Raw genomic sequence first — 6,000 nt, forward strand, 5'->3', positions numbered from 1 at the left:
AGGGGTCAACAGTGAAAAGGTCCATCTTTACTAAAGTTGAAGCAACTAAAATACGATTAAAGAGAAATGAAAAAACAAATGAAGGATGAGATATCTTAAAATAATGGCTTGTGGAAAGTTCCATTAATCGTGCAGAAAGGAACTGGTGAACTATCAGCGTCAGTGTGGCTATGGCAGCGACGGTACGACCACTAAGCACGACGGTACGACCACTGAGCACGACGGTACGACCACTGAGCACGACGGTACGACCATTGAGCATGACGGTACGCCCATTGAGCACTACGGTACGACCATTGAACTTGACGGTACGACCTCTGAGCACGACGGTACGACCATTGAGCACGACGGTGCGACCACTGAGCACGATGGTACGACCACTAAGCACGACCATTGAGCACGACGGCACAACTCTTGAATACCACCGTGCGACCCCTTGGATACGGTGGCGTGACCTACGACGGGTTAGATCAAAGGTTCAAGGGTCGTAACGCTTCGTTTAAGGCCTCCAGTGATTTTCCCCTACCCTACCCCCCCTACACACACACACACACACACACACACACACACACACACACACACACACACGAGTCGTCTAGATGCACCTCCTCTTCCACGAGAGAGAGAGAGAGAGAGAGAGAGAGAGAGAGAGAGAGAGAGAGAGAGAGAGAGAGAGAGAGAGAGTCAGGGATCATCAATAAAGCAACACCAGAGATGAACGACTCCTCTCTGGTCGTGAGCCAGTGCTTTGTTGGCGTCAAAGGAAGAAAGAGGGAGGGAGGAGGAGGAGGAGGAAAGACGGCGTGACATGCAACTGGTCTGAATCGGTAGAAAAGCTTTAATCTCCCACTTTGGTGACGGGTTTGTGGAGCGCGGGCCGTCGCCGAGAAGACAAGGGAGGGAACCTGTGAGTGGCGACGGAGTGAGACCTCGAGAGAGACGCCCCTCGTGAGTCCGGGGCACTGCAGGAGAGTGACTGCGTTGGATGACCCCTCGTGGGTCCGGGGCGCTGCAGGAGAGTGACTGCGTTGGATGACCCCTCGTGGGTCCGGGGCGCTGAAGGAGAGTGACTGCGTTGCATGACCCCTCGTATGTCCGGGGCGCTGAAGGAGAGTGACTGCGTTGGATGACAGACTTTAGTATAGACGAACGCACGCGCGCGGGAGGGGGGAAGGACAGGTAATAGAAGATCTAATAGTCTGTGAAGAGGTTTTAACCCTCTGCTGGAGGGCAGTAATAATAATGAAAATGGGATCAAATACGGTAAAAAAAAAAAGAAAAACAAAAAGCATCGTTCGTGATGGGTGCGACGAATTTCGAAATGATCAATACGACTCGTGTTGTCTCGGTAGGGTTGGCAAGCGTGGCTGTGAGACAAATTTCCATATAACTATGGTAGCCCCACTTTATAGTTATTCCCACCGAAATATGAAAATAAGGTAACATTTACTAAGACAAATGACGTTAAATGTTCGCTAACAATCGATGAATTACATCATCCTGAAATGGGAAACCAGACCAATGGGCATTTCGCATAATCCTTCGTCCATGGTGTCATATTGTCCCACACAAAATGTGGTAAGATACTTTTTTTTTTTTACTGTGTAAACATGGCAAAAAGCCAGGCACTAGTGGACCTGATGGCTCATAATGACTTTATCTGCTGGAGGACAGATAGCACAGGGTCCTTCCTCACCCACCACAACCACCACTCAGTGTGGCACAGAGAAGACGGCGGGACAACGAGCTATGAAGGCGCAACCATGTAGCACAGAAAATGTATACTGCCACCGAAAGTTTTTTGGGAAGGCAAGACCGGGTATGAATTACTCGTCTACTTACAGTCAGTAGATACTCCGGCAGAAGGGCTCGCCGTTGTCGTTACTCTGTAAACAGAGAGAAGAAAAATATAAGTACACATTAAGTTGACTCTCTTTAAGCAAGTTTAATAAGTACACATTATGTTGACTCTCTTTAAGCAAGTTTAATAAGTACACATTAAGTTGACTCTCTTTAAGCAAGTTTAATAAGTACACATTAAGTTGACTCTCTTTAAGCATGTTTAATAAGTACACATTAAGCTGACCCCTCTTTAACCAAGTTTATCATGTGATGATTAATATCAAAAATGTATTTGTCTGGCAGGATTTTGTTTTGATGGTCTTCGCTTCGACGATAAGTGATGGTAAGTCATTGCAAAGTTCTATGTATTTGCTTAGCAGGGTTTTAAAAGCGTTGATGGTCTTCGCTTAGACGATACATAATGGAAGGTTATCGCAGTGTGTTTATAACTCCATTGCTGAAGTAACGTTTGCCCACATCACATCGTCTTAAAACCTCATCCAGGCATTGCTGGTCACTGCATCTACCTCCAGCATAAATAACTTATCGTGCGTTATGGAAATTATTTTTAATATTGCGAAAACTTCCACCATGTCTTCTTAAAGCACATGCTTTTTGTACAGTAGAAAAAAAATCTAGACCTCACAGATGTTTTTATGTCAAAAGGCATATTTGTGAGGGACAGAATTAGTTTGGTGGCTCTTCTTTGTATTCGAACTACATTTTCGTTCGTTTCAGCAGATCGAGCACAACTGAACACCCCTATCCTAAACGAGGTCTAATAGGGAGCCGTCTTAATCATTGTCTTTCGTGTGCTACTATATTCTTCTATGAAACGTAACATTCTCTTCGCTTAATAGCATTCAACTCTGCAATATTTTGCACATTCTAAGACAGTAATGACTTCCACTCTAATGTCTCTTTTCTTGTCGCGCTTCTACCAATATTTTCCCCAAATATTTTACATTCGCTATGAATATATTCATCAATAATGCATAATTTATTTGCATTTATCGGCACTAAAGGACATTTACGACGCTTCAAACCGCTGAAGCAGTTTGTCTGCATACCATACTGCCTGATCACACTAGTTTTCGTCTGTGTCGAAGTCATTACTTTCAATTTCGCACTGTCGGCAAATGTTCAGCTTCTACAGGCGGGTCCTGACCCAAGGTCACTGGTAAGATACAGTTCACGTTATCGGATCTACAACCAAGCCACGTCGTAGCCCGTACCTCACACACAGAGGACTCCACGATTGATAACAAATCTATTTTTTTTTCTTCTTCTTCTTATGTGAGGCATTACGCGAGCCACAGCTTCCCCTAGTCGTTCCAAATTCTTTTTTTTCTTTTTTTTAACAAAATAAACATTTATATCTGATACTTTACCAAGAGCTTTTCCATTCGTAGCATTAACATATCATTACGACAACATCTGAGTGTACTTTTATAAGTGGGTTGTAAGTATGTACTTTAATAAATGGGTTGTAAGTTCCATATAATCTGACATCACGAGACCCATGTTGATGGTTAGCTTTTCTGGTTTCACTGGTTTAGTGCGTCTTGTGGTGGGAGACAATTACAGCAGGGGAGGTGCTGAGGGAGTTCTTGAGAGAGAGAGAGAGAGAGAGAGAGAGAGAGAGAGAGAGAGAGAGAGAGAGAGAGAGAGAGAGAGAGAGAGAGAGGGTGGGGTCTGGCAGAGTGTGGAAAGCTAGGATGGGCCTGGCAACACGTTGGCTGGGCCCCCTCCCCCATATCCAACCCAGGCCCCAGCGAATCAAACTCAGTCCTTGATCGCCTGGAAGGCGTGGGTTCCCAAGGAGCGACGTGGACGACGTATTACCCACTCACAATGTGATGTTCACGACCAAAATCTTTTCCCTGATTCCCTACAAAGACCTTTTCAACATTTCCCCCAAGACCCCCTTCATGCTCACGATGTTAACTACCAGTAATAATACAACCGAGCACTTACGACACAATTGCCCTGCACTGTCTGCACACAGACGCACACATACATAACAATAATCTATGTCTTGGTGTCCCTACCGGTGGACGCGGCTAGCTTCCTGAGCGCTGCAGGAACCTCGTAAAGATACAAGGGAATTCTGACCTCTAAGAGGGGAAGGTAAAGTATATATATAAAACCCCTCAAGCAGTAGCAGGGTAAGTAACTCACCATGCCACCTCCTGCCACTCGTTCGTCTCCCAAGCACCAGACGCTCTACCACGACCAACACCAGCAGCAACATGGGTTACACACGGCCCCTGACGCCCGCCCTCCCATGATGCTAAAACCTTACCAGTGTCTCCGACCTCGAGGTATGGAGGGAGGGAGGGAAGGAGAGAGGGTGGGAGTAATGCTCTTCGCCAGGATCCTTCAACTCCAGCAGCAGCAGCAGCCAGCCTGATAAACAGATTACCAGACAGAGTACGATATCCCTCCACACACACACACACACACACACACACACACACACACACACACACACACACACTGGGAATGCAGTTCGAGCCGGTTTTTCTAAAATAACTTAACGTCTTCGCCGAGAAAATAAACACCGCTCCCTCCCCTGCTCCTCCCACGTCGTCGTCCACGTCCCATGACCTGTGTGTGTGTGTGTGTGTGTGTGTGTTGGGGGGATGTAATCCCTTCAGATGCTGCTCTAGATGCTACAGGATTCAAAGGAACGTTCAGATCCGTCGACACAGGAGAGAGGACACGTTCGTAGCTCCACAGACACACACACACACACACACACACACACACACACACACACACACACACACACTAACACACACACACACAACGTACCTACATCCTCTCTCTCTCTCTCTCTCTCTCTCTCTCTCTCTCTCTCTCTCTCTCTCTCTCTCTCCTAAAGGGTGGTCAGGGGAGAGGAAGAGGTGGAGTATGGACAGGGGCAGAAACGACTCAAATGTGTACAGATGGTAAGAGTACGTTTTCTTTCCCTTGACGCATGAGGGTGATTATCTGGAAGCGAGTTTTTTGGTGCGTTTTTTTTTTTCCCCCCTCGTATGCATGCACCCCTCTCCTACACCAGCCACGCGCGCCCCACGCCCCCCCCCCCCCCCCACACACACACGCCCAAAGCACCAGGCTGTGTCTGCTTCGCGGGAACATGCAAACAACTGTATGTAAAAACCTTAGACAAGAACCACTGTACACGATCAACACCTGGCCTTTATCTTGAACCTTTAAGGGTTAGTTCAAGGGCCAGGCTATTATACCCGAGGGTTGAACCATCGTGCCCTGATGTTCATACCGTACCGCAAAACCTTTGTGTTCACACCTTCGGAGTCAGAGGTTCACACTTTTGTGCTCAAAGCTTCATACACCTTGGAGTTGAAAGGTTCATACCTTCGTGTTCAAAAGTTAATACCCTTGTGCTTAAATGATCATACCTTCGTAGTCAAAGGTTCACCCTTTCGTACTCAAAGCTTCATACCTTCGCGTTCAAAGGTTCGTGCTCAGAGGTTCAAACTGTAGCGACCTCCCCCCCCCCCCCAATGTCGCCTCAAAAGGTCATCTTAATGACGTCGCCTGGACGTGGTGGCGTGTGACCTCACCTGACCTCATAATCCTACGAAAAAATGTGTTTGAAGGCCCGACGTACAGGTGCACCAGTAGTATTAATCCCTGACATCCATACTCGATGTTCGGCGGCAGCAGATCAAAAAGCTGCGGCTGAAATCACAGACGACCTGACCTTCTCCATGAGAAGCGCCGCTCTTACTGACTTGGCCTCAATCCAACAGCTTGCAGAGAGGACACAAGCTTGCGACATTCGGCTTCGACGTGTCTAATTCCCTCTGGGAATATCTACCCCTCACAAGACCTGACCTTGCCTCGCTGCCTCTTAAATGCCCGGGTATCACCATAAGTCAGGCTGATGAGCGACTCCAGACTCAAGCCGCCCTTAGGGCGTTCCCTCCGTCAGGAGATGTCCATAAGTGGCTCCTGAAGTTACGTTTTCGTTGTGGTGCCTCATCTCCGTCGTTCACCTTCATGGCAGGACTCGCGTGGGACATCGCCTCCGCCCTTCACGAGAAGCAGTTGTAATAATAAGGGATCTACGGCCACGCCCGCGGCACTCCTGCATCCCTAGCGCCACTCCAGGAGCCTCCTGCAACC

General features: G+C 47.6%; 1 protein-coding gene across 2 annotated transcripts in view; it reads right to left on the reverse strand.

Annotated features, from left to right (window-relative positions):
• Positions 1–6,000, reverse strand: part of LOC139749830 (uncharacterized) — a 405,404-nt gene that overhangs the window by 207,214 nt on the left and 192,190 nt on the right. For both annotated transcript variants that reach the window (XM_071664127.1, XM_071664126.1), the window contains exon 2: positions 1,843–1,886. The gene's annotated coding sequence lies outside the window, so the exon portion shown is untranslated. The remainder of the gene's footprint in view (positions 1–1,842; positions 1,887–6,000) is intronic.

The sequence above is a fragment of the Panulirus ornatus genome, chromosome 8 (assembly GCF_036320965.1).
Source record: "Panulirus ornatus isolate Po-2019 chromosome 8, ASM3632096v1, whole genome shotgun sequence".
Classification (NCBI taxonomy): domain Eukaryota; kingdom Metazoa; phylum Arthropoda; class Malacostraca; order Decapoda; family Palinuridae; genus Panulirus; species Panulirus ornatus.